General features: G+C 44.6%; 1 long non-coding RNA gene across 4 annotated transcripts in view; it reads left to right on the top strand.

Moving 5' to 3' along the window:
* Window positions 1–17,632, top strand: part of LOC109387412 (uncharacterized) — a 179,252-nt gene that overhangs the window by 81,242 nt on the left and 80,378 nt on the right. For all 4 annotated transcript variants that reach the window (XR_002124985.1, XR_002124987.1, XR_002124986.1 and 1 more), the window contains exon 3: window positions 4,313–4,429. This is a non-coding gene — a long non-coding RNA (uncharacterized LOC109387412). The remainder of the gene's footprint in view (window positions 1–4,312; window positions 4,430–17,632) is intronic.

The raw sequence follows: 17,632 nt of genomic DNA, 5'->3' as shown, positions 1-17,632 counted from the left end.
TTATTGAAGCTTATCACCTCGAGTTCACGAGACAGAACTCGGAGTAAAATGTGTCTCCTCACGGTACCTCTTGGGCTCGCCTTCATATTCTGCTCTAAAAAGTGCCCTTGTGATGTTCTCCTCCAGCCCAGCTCTCACGGGCATCTGCCTGAGTCCTGGATTCAGAGAAAGAAATACAAGAATAAGTGAAAACTAGGGGAGGGGGTGATAATTGGCCCAGCCAGCAGCCCCTCGTACAGAAGGATTATGAGTCTCTGGCAGAAGTCTAGGCAGCTACGCTGGAGGCAAAGTAAAATAAGAGGAAGGGAAACTGGCAATACTGCAAAATAGCTGAGAGGACTGGCAACCTTGCAACCCAGCCTTCAAGGAATACTCCATCTGCACCAAAAATGAGCTCTTTTTCTGTAATGTCGACTGGTTTCCAAACCATGGCGTTAGATTCACTGCTGAGAGTGGAGACGGGAATTACAGTGGGACGTGTGGTGAGAAGAGAGAAGGTGTCAAATATTCACCTCAGAAAGGAGAACAAGCGGAGTAGGTATTCCGTGCCGAGGGCCTGCGGGGAGTGTGAAATCGCCGTGTTAAAGCAAGGCCAGTTCCCTGGCCATGGGGTTCTCTCTGGTGGGTCAGCCACTCTGGTAGGCACACACAGAGGTTCAGTTCACCCCGCATTACAGTTCTGTGAAGAGGGAAGAGAAAGCAAGGGGTTGCAGTTGCTCCTCTGAGAGGGATTTGAGTGACAAATCCTGGCATTCAAGCAGAAGGAGAGGTGAGTCCCCAAGAGAGGAAGTCGCAGTGCTCTGCAGGAGGTCTGTGAAACTGAAAAGGGATTTACGGCAACGTATTTGGGGTACAGGCTGCTTTTGAAAATCCTATCCTTGTGAGTAGTTACAGCAATCAAAATGCTCTTATGCTCAGGATAAAAGAAGATAGGCCCCTGGTTCCATGAACAGCAGAGCAGTGCTAGAGCCTGGCTGCTCTTACAATGGCCGGCAGCCACTAATCCTCTGGGTTCTACCGGAAATTAAAATCTCGTGGAGCTAATGGCCCAAAGTGTCCCTGCTCACCCCTTAATGTTGGTGTGACGTGATCACCTCTGTGAGCTCCTGTGACCTGTTATACCCCAAGTCTCAGCAGAATAGAGAGTTGGGTAAAAGAGTTCTAACGATTAAGCACCAACTATATGCTGGGTTTTATGTCAGGAATACACGCTGACGTTACGCTTGTACACACATTCTGCAGTGACATTCACATAGTAGGTGTCCAGAAGGATTTTGTGGACAACGAAATGAGTGGAAGCTATTTGATTTGCCCACTGAGATTTTCTTTTGTTGCTGACTCACTAGAACCCAATTGAGCTCAAAGTGAATCACCATGTCTTCTTTCCAGACACTCAGTGAAGAAACACAGTAGCTGCTATCACTTTTGGGGTCCTGTTTTTTTAAAAACCATGAATTAGAAATACATTTTGAACATCTAAAGGTTAAAATGAATAACAAAATACATTCTAATCAAAAGCTCGGTGATATAATATTTAAGCTCGCAACTGGCTGCTCTCAAACTTAGAAATAAAATACCCTAATGGACTAGGTAGTACTATGCCTCTTCTGAAGGTTCATTACATCTCGCCTCTCAGCACGGACAGCTGGTGGATAGAAAACGAAATGTTTCAACAGCACATTTGTCAGCTTGTAAGCGGGCATTACTTACTTTAAAAGTTGCACTAAGAACATAACCACAGAGAATTGTCAATGAAAAGTTCATTAGTATGCAAAAGAGACAGCCAACGATTTGCTAATATTTAAATGAAAGATTATCTTGCAAATAATTATAGGGACAGACTCATCAAAGAATATCTTATCTGTGTGTTTGAAAGTTAGCATCCAATAATGAGATTTGCTTGTAGACTGGGGATGGAGGGATTAATTAAAAGAAAACAAGAGTAATTAGTGTTCTGAGGGATAGAAAAGTGCAGGAAAATTTTAAATATTTTTATAAAGAACGAGAGAAAATTTATTGTATACATTTGCTACTATTGCTAGTTATATAAACTATTTGTTTAAAATTAAGTATAGACAGTGTAAGCTATGACTCTCTTTTGTGTGAAGCTAAAGAAACAATGTCACAATTTCACTTCAGACTCGGTCCTGTGGCCAAAGTATATATTCTCATGTCTACACCCCCGATTTCCAGAGTGAGTTCCATGCAACAGCTGTATCAAAAGAGTGAATGGTCAATAGCTCCACCAAGAACAAACTTCCCCTAATTTTTAAATTATTTTTCTTCTCACACCACTACCACTCACAATATTCCCAGACACAGGTGTGTGCATTTATTACTAACACCAAGCTCTTCTCTGTGACACCAGCCAGGTGTCCTAAACGCCATTCAGTTCTGGCACTAACCAGAGCTAGTGCACACCCCACAGGACTCAGTCCCAGAAGAGCCCCCCCCATCTCAGATGCCGGTCACAAGTCTGGGGGCTTCTGAGCAACCAGCTGTAAATCAGAGTCCCCATGACATTGTCCTTGGGTTTGAGCCTTTGCTAAAATAGCTCACAGAGCTCAGAGAAACACTTATGCTTACTGGTTTATTAAATAATGAACGCTATGAGAAAGGGTACCAGGATGAACAGCCAGAGGAAGAGGTGCACAGGGTGAGGGCCAGAAAGGTCCTGAGCAAGGAGCTTCTGTCCCCATGGAGTTGGGGTGCACCACCTCCCAGCACGTGGATGTTTTCACCAGGCTGGGGGCTCTCCAAACCTCATACCTGGGGATTTTTATGGAGATTTCATCCATGCTCATGAGGTACCTTTAACACAATCTCCAGCCTCCTCCCCTTCCCCCAAAATGGGGGGGGGGTCTGAAAGTTCCCGGCTTCCAATCATGGCTTGGTCTTCCTGGTGACCTTCCTGAAGCCATCCAGGAGCCCACGGGGAGTTGTCTCATTAGGACAAGCCACACTCTTACCACTCAGGAAATTCCAAGGGTTTTAGGAGCACTGTGCCAGGTACAGGGAACAGAGACCAATGCATATATTTTCTGTTATTTCAAAATGCCAATCCCCGTCTTTGTTGACAGTGAATTTACATATCTATCTAGGTATTCCTTCATTCATAACACCTTTATACATTTGTGGAAACAGTGCTACCTGTAACATACCACGAATAATGATTGTTACACCTTGCTGGCCTTATCTCCCCATTTCACCTTGAACCCTATGAGGACTGCGGAAATGTCAGATAAGAGAGAGAGCACATGTGGTTGGTGAATCTTAGCAAACTTTGAGTGTCACTTGAACCACCGTGTGCCCTTGGACTAACGTCCTGGTCGGATGCAGAGTCATTTGCACAAGAGTTTCAAGATCCTAAATTATAATCATTTTGAGCCTTCCCACTAATTGCATCCACTTCCTGATGTGGCCTCCTATCCATGCCATTAGCATCCCTATGATGTGATGGGGGGATGGGGTGTGGGGGAGGGGGCTCAGTGTGGCAGCTTTGACCCGGGAGGTCTCCCTCTGTCCTTGGGTAAACCAACTAAGCCGTGCTGAATCTTTGTTGTTCTCTAATTTCAAATATTTGGGGTTATTTCGTTTATGCCTAGATTTTGTCTTCTACAATAGATGAGAGCAAGGAACACAGCCACTTTTCACTATTAATAGCCCTAGTTTTGTTTACTGTCGGCCATAACTGGATCTAAATCCACACTGAAGCTGACCACGGGGACTGAGAAGGCCCAGTACATCCGAGCTCTGGGAGGGACGGTTCCACCTTAGGCACCCTGCCTCTGCCTTCCCAGTAAACCTTCTAGGACACTGGAGAGGCCGGTCTCTGTTCTCTGCCTTTCCCAGCAGTCCATGGTCTGGACTGAGAGCACAGTGAGGCTGCTAGTTGCCTCTGGCTTCAGAGTAGCCTGACCTTGGGCCGTCAGAGGCCACGGCCTCCCCTGTGCTGACCTTATTGTGAGAGAGCCAACGCAGGCCCAGCCACGGTGCCAGTTTGAGCTTTTGTTCCAGAAGATTGAAAATAAAGTGAAGGATTCTAATCGGAGCCATGCAGGTGACCCCAGAAGCCCATGGACAGACTCGTTTCCTGGAGATAGCTGGCGTCTAAACACTAAAAAAACCTGAGGCCCAAAACCAAACCCAGGGGGACAGAAACGGACATTCTGGTAACTGGCATTGACCTGGGCAGAAATGTAATCTAAACATGAAGAGGTCAAGAAAAGTACAAAGGTCAAGCAATTGTAGCAAACACCAGAATGCACTAATTCATTCATTGATTGATTGATTTTACCTTCTTCTTTTTTAGTGTAACAGAAAGAAGACACTCAAAATCTCAGTGGCATCCAACAAACGTTTTTATTCCTTGCTCGGGAGGGACAAGACTGATCTCACCTGGATCTGGTGAAGTGTCTACAGGCTACAGGTAAGATCTGGTCTAGCCCACCTGTCTCCTTCTGAGGCCTGGGTTGCAGAGGCAGTGACCACCTGCAGTTTACTTTTCTGCTGGGAGATTACAACAGCACAGGGGGATGTATGAAACCACACAAATGTTTCAAGTTGCTGCCCATTTCCTACCCCCTCACACTCTATTGCCTACAGCAAGTCGTGGCCAGTTGCAAGCTCAGTGGAACAGGAATACCCGCTCCTCCCCCATCGGTAGGGAGAGGAGTGCTATTGGCTGCATAATAACCTATCCTTCCTGTGCAAATGGCGGCTTTCCTGACCAATCCTTATGGAAGGAGGGGCATGTGGTATTTGTCGGCGTGTGATTGGCTTAAAAGGCCATTGACAGAGTGAGGTGGACCCTCAGATTGGCAGACTCAACAGCTCCTGTCAGTTCAACAAGGATGAATCAGCTTCTGTGACTGAGCTCACCTGAGACGAATGTACCCACCAGGATGCCAGTTTAGTAACTTAGAAGGAGTTGACTGGTTTTGTTAAGTAACCTGGATATTTGTTTTGGTTGATCAGGACCGTTTGTCCATAAAAGCAAATCTCTATTAGGATGTCAGGTTAATAGCAGTTTCAGGTGTAGTGAGTGTGAATTCAGAGCAGAACTCAATGGGGCGGTGTCACTCGTGACCTTGGCCTATCCGTCTCTAGTACAGGGCGTCACCACCCCTGGGGTCAACAGGCTTGGTGTGGGCCCCACGGCAGTGTCAGAAACGGAGGGCAGACTGGAGTCTGTCATTTGGGCTCATCTTCATCACCTACTCTTGCCTCACATCATCTTTCTTTGTATATATGAAGCAATTCACTAGGAGGGAGGTGGTCACAGTCCCAGCCCAGGGGTTATTGTGTCCACTGTTAGTAAACTCTGTACGAATCAGAGCATCTAGATGAGCTACTTGTATTTGTCAAACTTTCTGAATTATAAAGGTGCCGCCTTTCATCATCTACAGTAGCTACGCATATGCACACAATACCCTCTATGCCTTGGATATTCTGGGTCATTGAGATTTCAGATAACGTCTCCTTGTTCTATTGTATACTTACTTCTATTTTAGGTTTGGGAAATATGGTTACTCAACATGTGAAGGCAAATTCTTTGAGGGAGTGATTTTTTTCTTTTTAAATTCTGATTTAATGACAGCTACATAGATATCATAAAATAGTCATTGACATATTAGTTAGCACCTGGCTTAATGCTGCTTTTTCCATAATATGTTACAGATAAGTTTTCTGGCATTGGTGAGAGTTTTGAGTACCTGCTTTCTCATTGGTAAATTGGGAATAACATATCTGCTTTGCTTGCTCTATGGAAATGTTGAAAAGGAAATTAGGTAGTTTATGTAACAGAGTTACTTGGTCCGTTTGAGGAGCTCCATGAAAGAGTGATGAATCTGGTTAAGATTTTGAAGTGTTTCTATGAACGTTGTTGAGGCAATGTATACGACAAAGTAAAAGGATTTGGGTATCGATTGTTCTTGTGGTTGCGCACGCGCCCTGTGTTTTCTTCTTTAATGTTTTAAAGGCCCTTTTGTCAAGAATCCAGATCAGATTACGTATGTCTCCCCCACCCTTTGTTTTCTCCTCCCACTGTCCTTGTATACAGAAAAACCTTGATTGATTTATACCTATTGTCCCATTTGTCAGCAAATGACAACTCAAGTCAGCAAACAATGGAAACAGAAAATATCAAAAACTGAACAATAGACCCAATTTTAACTTAACGGCAACATCTCCCAAAGGAGGGTAGAAGCAAAAAATGCCACTTTCGACATCAGTTATGTGGATTGTTCTAATTCATTCTTCACTAGTGATCCTCCCCGGTTCATTTTAATCTTGATGGAATTCTCTATAATGGTCATTAAATTTCAAAGTACTGCACAATTAAGGGTTGGTTAACTATTAGACCATATAAGCCATTCTGATTTATGCAAGCTTCATTAAAATCTTTTTTAGCTACAATCTGAGGGGGATAAGAAATGCATTAGATTTAAGAATTCAAATCAGTTTAATGAGACTTTTTTCCCTTTCTTGGACGCCAGCTATGTGCTTGTGTGGTGCTAGATGCTTCAGAGAACTATATGCAAAGAACTATTAATAGTTGGTAATGATGACAAAAAGAGAGAACATGGCATTTAGACAAGAGAAAGGAGTTTAAATGTATGGCAGACACACACACAAAGGTATTCTTTTTGCATTAGTATAGTGGCAGAATATAAGGGTTTTTGAGTCTGACCGAATTGGGCAAGTTATGCAGTATTTCTAAGTTTAATTTTAACTCTTTGTTCATTTTTTCTTGATGTGTAGCAGGTGATCACAGAGGGAGCAGCTTAAAGCAATAACCATTTGCTAAATCCTAGTCCTGTAGGTGAGAAGTTGGGATTGGTTTCAGCTGGTCTCAGCTTAGAGTCTTGCAGAGCCAAAACCAAGGTATTGGATGGTCCAGCTCTGATCTGCAGGCTCTGGGGAAGATCCCTCTTTGAAGGTCCTTCAGGGTGTCAGCAAACCCCAATTCTTGTGGTTGCAGGACCGAGGTCTGTTTCCTGAGCTCACTGGCTGTCAACGGAAAGCCCCTCTCCCCCTGAAGACCATTTACATTCCTTCTCACCTGGCCTTCTCCATCTTCCACTTGCCATGGCACCCACTCCTCATACTTCAGATCTCTGACTTCCCTTTACGCCTCCCTGTCCTACCTCATCCAGAGAAAATTCCACGCCTTTGGGGGCTTGTGTGATTAGGTTAGCTCTGCTTGGAAATCCCTTCTGTCTTAATTTCGGCTGATGAGCAATCTTAGTTACATCTGTAAAGTCTCCTCACAGCAGTACCTAGTTCATGGTTTGATTGGATAGCCAGAAAAAAAGAATCTGGGGAGGCAGCGTCTTGGGAATTTTGCCTACCACAAGCTGCAACATGGTGTTAACAGGCAGCTATAACCCAGAGGAGTCCTAGGAAGGTTACATGACGTTATGTAGGGAAAGAACTTATTACTAGCACATAGTAAATCTAAGAAAATGTAGCTGTTGTCAGCTTTATTATTGGTATTGTCACCATTACTGTTATAATTATTTTTATTATTATTAAGTTCATATTTGAAAGATGGGAGAAATCATAAATGAACCTTCAAAGTGCATTACTGTTTTATGCTAGGGTTTGCTTTACTCTGGCAGAGAGTATTACAAATAGAACCAAAGCTATGCAATATTATATATAGGTACATTATACATACAACATATAGATATACTAAAATATATATAATATTATACTGTACTCCTAGTTTATGCCCTAACTTTTCACTTTCTTCAAGTTTTCTGAATACTTTTCATTGATTTTTTAATTTAAGTGCAACATAGATTAAAAGGCAAATGATGGAAAGTAATATAATATGCAAAAACTAACAAAATAAAGCTGGAATAGCTGTATTAACATAAGAAAGGTTACTGAAGCAGTATTATTACCGGAATAAAGAAGGCCATTCATAATAATAACAACATACTAATAAAGGAATAAATAAGCAAAACCAAACCAAAATAATGCTAAACATGTATGGACCTAAAAGCAGAGCTTCCTTAAACATGACTCACAGAACTTACAGAACAGAGAAGGACAATGGACAAATCCAGAATTATATGTGGGTGCTTTTAACATTCATCTCTGCAATGAATAGAACGTGTTGGTGGAAATTAGTAAGAAAAGAAAAAACTGAAACACATGTTCGATCAATTAACCTAATGGGCATTTAAAGAACACTGGACCCAACAGAGCACAATATACATTCTCTCAGATGCTCATGAAATGCCCATCATGAAAGACCATATTAAGGGCCGTGAAACAAACTTGTAAAAATTTAAAATATTTGAAATCACACACGGTATATTCTCTGACCCTAATGGAATAAAACTAGAAATCAATAACAGAAAGATATCTGAAAAAAATCCTGTTTGGAAATTAAACAATACTTAAAAATAACCTGTGGTCAAAGAGGACATCCCATGGGAAGTTAGAAAATATTTTTCATTGAGCAAACTAAAAATATAAGAAAGCAAAATTTGTTAAAAGTAGCAAATGTAGTGTTTACAGGAAATTTAAAGCATTAAATGTTTAAGCATTTTTTAAATAAATTTTTTAATTTTTTAAATGATCAGATATCAATTATCTCAATTTGTACCTTATAAAACTAAAGAGGAGAGCAGATTAAACCCAAAACAAGCAGAATAAATTAAATAATAAAGATGAGAGTGGATTGTAATGAAATTGAAAACAAAACAAAACAAAACAAAAAAACTGACAGGAAATCAATGAAACAAAAAATGAGGTTTTTTTTTAAGATCAATAAAATTGATAAATACATAACCAGGTTGACCCAAGAAAGAAATGATAGAAGTCACACATTGTCAATATCAGAACTGTAAGAGAGATTATCACCAATGCAAGAAAGATATTAAAAGGAAAACATGGAATTATTACAAATAATATATACCAGAAAAACTCTACATCTTAGATGAAATGGACCACTTACTTGTAAGACACAAACTAATAAGTTTCAATAAAGTACAAATAGATAACCTGAATATTCCTATAACAATTGAAGAAATGGAATAGCTTCCAAAAGAGAAAACTACTGGTTCAAAAATCTTCACTAACAAATTCTACCAAACATTTGAGGAGACAAAATACCAATTCTATACAAACTCTTTCACAAAAATCAAGCAGGAGGAAACACTTCTGAATTCATTTTATGAGGCCAGCATTAACCAGATACCAAAACCAGATCAACATTAGAAGGAATGAAAATTACAGAACAGTATATCCTACTAATATGAACAAAAAATCCTCTTACAAAATATTAGCAAATTGAAAACAGATATGTATTAAAAGACAAATATGGGCCAGCTGAGTGGCGTGTTGGTTAGGAGTTGTCTTGGGACACCAGCTCTGAGCAGCAGGGCCCCGATTTGGATCCCACATGAGGGCCAGTGACACTGCCCTCTACAGCTAAGATGGTGAACAACAGCTCAACCTGGAGCTGGTGACGGCGTAGGCTGCAGTGGGCTGGCCGGCAGCGGGCGTGAGCTTTCAGGAGCTGCCATGAGCTACTGTCCAATGGCCGTTGAGCGACTNAGGGCCAGTGACACTGCCCTCTACAGCTAAGATGGTGAACAACAGCTCAACCTGGAGCTGGGCTGCCGTGAGTCGCTGGTGACGGCGTAGGCTGCAGTGGGCTGGCCGGCAGCGGGCGTGAGCTTTCAGGAGCTGCCATGAGCTACTGTCCAATGGCCGTTGAGCGACTGCCTCACCCGGGAAGAGCGCAATGATAATACCAACATGGGCCAGTGAAGCCACGTCCTCCATAACTAGACTGAAGAACAGAAGGACAGCAACTTGTCTGTTCCCCTTCCTGATTTCCCAATGCTGTTCCCCTCCCCCAATTTCCCAATTAAATCTTTAAAAAAAAAAAAGAAAAATATGCCATAGCCAATTTGGGGGTTGTGGAATATAAAAATATGAGAACTAATAAGTGAGTTCATCAAGGTTATAGGATACAAAGTCAATACACAAAAATCAATTGTATTTTTATTACTAGTAGTTACAATTGAAAATTGGTAAAAACACACATAAAAAACCATAAAACTCTTGAACACAAATCTAACATACATGCAAGACTTGTATACAAAATAGGGATGACAGAAATCAAAGGTGACCCAAATTAATGGGGAAATAAACCAGACTACAATGGATTGGAAGACTCAATACTGTCAAGATGTTAATTCTACTAAATTCATCTGTAGATTAAAGATAATCCTAAACAAAACATTAGCCAGACTTTTGAAGAAATCAACAGTCAAATTCTAAATTTATTTTGAGAAGCAAAAAACTGAGATAGCAAAAACAATTTGGAAAAGAACAAAGTTAGGGAACTCAAGCTACCTGCTTTCAAGATGTAGTCTAAAGCGATAGTAATCAAGACAGCCTCATATTGGCAAAAGCACAGACACATAAATCAATGGAACAGAATAGAGTCCAGAAATAGACCCACACTAATAAGATCAATTGATTTTCAACAACGTTTCAAAGGCAAGTCAATGGAGAAAAGATAGTATTTTCAACAAACGGTGCTGGGAGAATTGGTCATCCACATGCAAAACAATGAATCTCGACCCATAACTCCAATTTATTTTAAAAATGTGCCTGGCTCTCACATACTCACCTTAACCGAGCCTCACAAAAGCAGACGCTGAGCCAGACAGCCAAGGTGCAGGTGAGACAGTGCTGGTGGGATCAGAGAATGCAGGAAGAGCAAAAAATTAGAGTTTCCCAGTGAGGTCCCCAGACTCAGAAGGACCCTACAGAGAAGCCTAGAGTATAAGTTTTAACGTGGAGATGATGCTGACTTAAGGCAACAGAGCTGGGCTTACAATCACACACTGATTGCTAGGCTATGCAAGTCAACTCCAAGATGCTTGGGGCTCTTGCCAGACAAACAGCTCTGGCCGCCCAGGGCCAGTTGTCTGAATGAAATCTCCTGTGTGAGCCTCTACCAGCAACGTACACGGGAGCTGGGGGTGGACTCATGACACTCGTCAGAGGAGCCAGGGGCCTGGTGGGCTTGAAGCTGCTGCCACAACGCTGGGCCACTTTCTGGTACAGAATGTTTTCTAAGAAACATTCACTTATGATATGGATTCATAGCCCAGGAGAGGGGCACAGACCCCCCTAAAGTAGAAGGTACGCCTTCCAGCTCCAGCTCCAGCGTGTGCAGTGCTTGGCAGACATCACACCTGGCCCCACAACAAAACCTTAAGGAAACTGAAAATGCACAGCTTCTCTTGGACCCATCGGGAACTGGGGCTGCAAGGAAATCACCATGGAATCCGGGGGAAAAACAGTGAATCTGAGGGTCACCGCTGAGCTCCGCTCACCCAGAGCAGAGGCCCCTGGTGGGAACGCTAACATGGCAGTGCCCGAGAATTGCTGAATGTGGCTGACCTCTAGCCAGGCTCACTGAGAGAAAGAGACATAAGAACCACTAACATCAGAGATCTGGAAAAAGCATTCATCACCATCAGTCCCATGGGCATTAAAAAGAGAATGAAGGAACACTATATACAACTCCGTATGCACAAACTCGATAACTTAGATGAAAGGGGCTAATTCTTTAAAAAACACAAACAACTAAAACTCACATAAGCAGAAATGATGTTCATAGTGCTATACCTATTAAGTAAATTAAAACGATGACAAATCTTTAGAAAAGAAAGGACCAGGCCCAGAAGATTTCACTGGTGAATGTGATCAGATATTTAAGGAAGAAATTGGACCAATTCTTTGCAATCTCCTCCAGACAACAGACGCTGAGGGAATAGATTCTAACTTACTCTCTGAGGCCAGCACCTCTCTAGGGCCAAATCTGGATAAAGGCATTACAAGAAAGGAAAACCATAGACGGGTATCTCTCATGAACATCGATGCAAACGTGCTCTACAAATCATTATCACGTGCAATCCCACAGCGTAAGAAAACCAGACCTGAACACCATGGCCCAGTTGGAGGTCAAATCCAAGGTGATACACGCTGCCCTGGAAAGTTCCACGGCGTCCATGAGGTTGTGAGGAGGTGATCGTATATAGAGTGTGCCGGGTCAGGAGAAGCTCCCTGGACAGGTTGGCATGCCCTGAGGCTTGCGTATGTGTCAGTGTGTGTGCCGTGTGGCGAGAGCTTAGGACTGCGAGGCTGGAGAGCGAGGCAGAGCTGTTTATAATGATGGTGAGGGAACGTGACTGAGTGGGTAAGGCACCGACTTTCCAGTCACACCCTGCGTTTGAACTGCGGCTCCCTGCTCACTGGCTTACGCTCCTGGAGAATGACTTGACATTTCTGTGCCTGAGTTTCCTTATCAGAGAAATGGTGGTTTTTTTTTTTCTTTTTTTTAAAGATTTTTATTGGGTAATTGGGGGGATGGGAACAGTGCTGGGGAATTGGGGGAAGGGGAACAGACAAGTTGCTGTCCTTTTGTTCTTCAATCTAGTTGTGGAGGACGTTGCTTCACTGGCCCAAGTTGGCACCATCATGCGCTCTTCCTGGGTGAGGCAGATCAGTCGCCGGCTTCCGGACGGCCGCTCACTGCGGCTGCTGGCCACTCATGCTGGCTGCTGGCCGCTCACGCTGGCTGCTGGCTACATACGGTAGCCCATGGCAACCCACTGCCACAGGGACTGCAGCCTACGCCGTCGCCAGCGACTCACGGCAGCCCAGCTCCAGGTTGAGCTGTTGTTTAGCATCTTAGCTGCAGAGGGCAGTGTCACTGGCCCTCATATGTGGGATCCGAACCGGGGCCCTCTGGCATCCCAAGCGAGTTCTTAACCATCGCGCCACTCGGCCGGCCCGAGAAATGGTGTTTTGATGCGAGTTAATATATGTAAACTCAGAACACTGGTGCCTAGTTAACTCTTGCTAGGTGTTTGCTCTGGGTGTGATTGCTAATTGAGAATTTAAATACATTGGCAGTATCTGGAGCATTTCCTTAAGGCAGCTTGGAGTCCCCGAAATAGTTTAGCGAAGAGTTGTGCAGGGTGATGTTTTCATCTTGGGGATACGTACAATCCCTCTGGAAGCGGTGTGGACGGTGGCATGATGAATGGCGGAGAGGGTTTAGAGTTGCTAGCATTTGTCCAGGATGGAAAGAATGAAGGTGTCGCCACCATGCCACAGGGAGAGGGCTGGTGGCGGGAGACAGCTGCGAGATGTGTAGGAAGAAGAATCCACAGGACACGGCACCTGATTTAGTGTGGACGTGGGAGCAGCGCAGCCCTGGAAGCAGTAAATAACCTGCGAAGCACGAACACGCCTCCAAGACGATGCTTTATGGCTGCAAACATCGCTCTGGACAAGTAACAGCTTTGTAAATCACTGGCGTGAGTTTCTCCAGGAACTTGAAGAATCGGCCATGAACAATAACCCTCAGCGATCCCTGGCATAAGCCGCAGATTCTTAGTGAGAAAGAGGCGAGGGGACACGTCAAAGCAAAGAGGAGGGAAAAGATGGCTGCTGATAGCCACGTGGTTTCTGCACATTTCAGCAACAGAGACACATAGAGATCATTAGAGTGTTCTCCTGTCCTGGACACACAGTCCAGTCAGCGAGGATGGAGATGCTAAGGGAGAAAATACTACACACACACACATGGACACACACACACACACACACGGGCACACACACACATCATGCTTTTCTCTAAGGCCCACTGTACGCTTGAAGATTTTCCTAAACTGTCCAGCACCACTTAACTTCCCATCTTGCTGAGATCAACGACGACTTACTGAAAGAAATCATTTGGTTCATTGCTCTCATTTCTCTGAGGAGACTAAGTTAAGGGTTTAGACGCGACTTAGCCAAGTGAACGGAGACGCCGAGGCAGGACTGGGACAAGCCTGGAGCTGACGCGTCCTGGGCTGTATCTCAACACTGCTCTGCTGTTGGCTCTCCCTCTGCTGTTTTGCTCATCTCTTTGCTGCCCCCTCTCTACAGCGTTCCTCAAACAGCTGCTGAACACTCCAAAATGGAAGGCATTTTTCCATGTGTAAGTTTTTCCGAAGTTATTTCAGACAGGTTTACTGAGTGCACCACCATCCAAAGGCCCTGTGAGTGAAGACCGTTTCAACATGAATGACAACATATCCATCACAATGATGTAAGTCCCTTCTGTTTCAATTCCCTGGGCACCCACTCTTGGTGACCAGGGTTCTCAGTGTCCCCCCCTTATTTAGCTCCTCAATCATGAATGCCTGTGAGAGGAGCCTGGACACCAGCATCCTTCTACTGGAACGTTCAGGCAGGGCCGTAAGCAGAGGGGCTGGGTTGTGGGCTTGTCCAGGACAGCAGGTCTTTGGGGACGGTCGGCTGACACTTTTGTCCACTCTTTTACTATTATTTATTACTATTACTATTTAGTAGACAAAAGAGTTTTATCTACTCTTTTACTATTATAACTATTCAATGAATAAGTATTGTCTATTCGCTTTGTGTCTTCTGGTGAACGCTTATTTTCTGAAATGCTGTCCTGTTTATAATTCTTTCATGAGTTCTGCCACGATACGCGTGTCGCCGTTCGTGTCTTACATGCATTTCCCCATGTGTTGAGCGCGCTGCAGGTCGGATCGCGCTGGCGCGTTGTCATTGTCTGTGGACGCTCTCTATTCTCCTTTGCCTTAGAGTGGCCTTGTAGGGAAGGCGTTCTTCATAGTGTCCTGCTGGCCATTCGGAAGTCAAGTTAGTTCTTCTCAAGTGGGAAAGTTCAGAGCCGCTCCGAGTTCACAATGCTCTCTGTCCTCTTGTTTTCCTGTAGTATTAAGCAACACGGCAATTTGCTTTCTGGTCGTCCAGAGAGAGCTTTGATTTTGTTCACCCCCTTTGTAAAAAGCCTGAACATCACACGGCATAAACGACCCTCCAAACAAGCATCTCCCCACATCTCCTCTCCCTCGAGCCCTCACGTGCCACCCCCCACCCGCCCCCCTCGCTGTTATTTCCCATGTCTGGTTAAACCCCTCACCCCACCATCCCTCTGCCTTCGGGTGCCTCCATCTGCCTCTGATGCCATCTTTTCTTGTCTGTGCATAGAAAGTCCTTTCTTTTTCAAGATCCAGATAAAATGGCGCCTTGTCTGCTGCTTTCAGGGACACTGTCCCTGGGAGGCGGCATGTCCAAGCTCTGCCATCACTCAGACAGCCGGAGGAGTTAGCTCTTTGGGTCTCTCAGAGCTTCCGGGGAAAGCTACGTAATATAATGAGTAGTTTTTATTTTTTTATTTTTTATCAATTTTCCCCACAGAAGATCAAGTCTTAGGTCAGGAGCTGTGTCCTGTCCTCCGTCCTCCTCCTCCCCCTGACAGTCTCCTCTCCCCCACAGCATTGATTGGCCGTCTCAGCCCTGCCGGTCACTGTGGCACACGGTCACTGTGACAGGGCACACAGGGAGGCACGGTCCTTTCACCAAGAATCTAGCTTCCAGAGGTGAGTGCCTCCTCGTCGCCCTCGGGGTCCAGCGGGTACAGAAGGCAGTGCTGCTGCTGAGGAAATGTGGGCATTTCCGAGCGAGTAGCTCTGAGGGCATCATACAGACGCGTTTTTCTGAGTGGAAATTGGAGTGGCAAAGGGGAGAGGCACTCAGGGAAGGACAGAGACAGGGCGGAAACACGGCAGCCTGTCATTTGCCGAAGCTGGAGGAAGGGGGTGGGGAGTAAACCTGCCCGGCCCGTTGGGGGAGCTCTGGAGGCCTGCCCGAAACACCTGGTTTGTTTAAATAGCCAAGTAAAGGGTTTCAAACATTTCCAAGTTTTCCTTTTAGCTTTGGCTTTCTTGTTCCCAAATAGGATTGTTGGGGAGACAGGAGGAAGAGGGAGGCAGGTAGGTGAGATAGATGATAGATGGATGACAGATGATAGATAGATAGATAGATGCATGATAGATAGATGACAGAAACTAGGGATAGAAAGAAACTTGGGCAGCATTTCCTGTGGAGGGGAGGGGAGGAGTTGGGCTGAGCCAAGCACACCAGGAGTTAAATCTGCCATCAGTACTGACCCAGTGGGCCGCCTCCACCAGGGCCCGCCCTTCTCCTTTAAGTAAGTCCCTCTCTCATCCTTTGGATGAACACCAGCCAGAGGTCTTCCCCTCACTCCAGAAGTCGTAATTTCTTGCTCTGGCTTAGACTTCATCCTCTTGTTTATAATGGTGTTTTTATCTCTTTGGCTCCAGCCGTTTATGCAAGGGCTCCGAAGAATGGCTTGTTCTGCTCTCTGGTTTTACGTGTTTTGATTAAATCACAGCGCGGTCTTAAAAGCCCTCAGTCATTAACATTTCCAAACGGGCTGCACATATTAGCTAACCGATTCACGCCTTGGCCCCGGAGGCTGGGTCAGTGTGGCGATTCCCGCCCTACAGGCGCGACAGCCTTGCGTGGGCACCGTTAAGAATTGCCTGGAGTTTGCAAAATGAAGCAGAGAACAAATGTGTCATTCCCAGGAGGACCTTTCCTGCCTGAGGACTGTCCTGTTCTCAGAAAGCAGCTGGTGGAAAAGAGGAAGGCGGAGGCCAGTCCGGCAAAGGCAGGGGACAATTTCCTGCTCCTGGGTGACATCCAAGAGCTGGTTTCCTCACCGGATGTAAGTCTGTTCACGTGTCCCCAACCCGCGTGTGCTTTGAGAACAGGGACGGAGACAAACTCACCTTTCCAATTAGCACAGTATCTGAGACACACGTGTGTCTAGGAAGTGTATGTGTCTGAACTAGAGAAGGTGCTAGAAGTACAGACTCCTTCCCCTTCCCAACTTTTCTACGTGACTTGCGCATCACGAGTAGCATTAGATACTTTTAATTTACATTTGACCTGGGGGCTCTCCGGCGAGCCAGATTCCACACGGTGGCTTCATCACTCCCAGGCCTCGCGATCTTGGGCTGATCCCTTAGCCTTGTTTTCCTCATTTTTAAAACAAAAGAAAAACCTAATTGTGCCTCGTCATAGGGCTGCTGTGGAAGGGGCGCTGCAACAATTAGAACAGAAGCTGGTGTGAGGTATGTATGCAAGTCTTCACGTCTTTAGCACATGTACACACCACACGTGATCTGTTTTTCCTCACTGTGCTGAGTACTGAGTCATCTAATGCCGAACGTGAAATAGGCATGCTTTTGGAAACTCACAGCCTCCAGCTGGGAATTAGGACTGAGTGCTGGCTACACTCTGGTCAACGGTACAGCACGCTTCAGAGGACCAATCCAAATTAGTTTGGCTGATCGAGTTCTTCTGTATTGATACTTGGGTAAATGATTGTTGTTACCACAAAAATTCTTAGGATAGGATCTGCCTTACGCAAACGTCAGGAAAGCTCTATGTAAGTGCTTTGTCGGGACCTAGCCTGGGACTCTGCAACCACAGGTGTCCATTACATGTTTACTGAGCTTTAGGATGATCTGCTTGGCGGCAGTTTTCATGGATAGTCGCTTGAGAATAATCAAAAAGAAAAAAAATGTGCTCTCTATTTGACATGGAGGTGGTCAGAATTTTTACATCATATTCATACTTAGCAAAACCTGAAGTTAGAGTAAAACACTTTACATTCACAGATACACTTGGTATACTGGTCTGACGATCACTTTGATTTCAGCAGAAGCCAGTTGTACCTATT

This window comes from Hipposideros armiger, unplaced genomic scaffold, assembly GCF_001890085.2.
Source record: "Hipposideros armiger isolate ML-2016 unplaced genomic scaffold, ASM189008v1 scaffold_157, whole genome shotgun sequence".
In the NCBI taxonomy this organism is placed as follows: Eukaryota; Metazoa; Chordata; class Mammalia; order Chiroptera; family Hipposideridae; genus Hipposideros; species Hipposideros armiger.
Note: the sequence above shows the minus strand (reverse complement) of the source record. Positions and strands in the feature narration are given on the sequence as shown.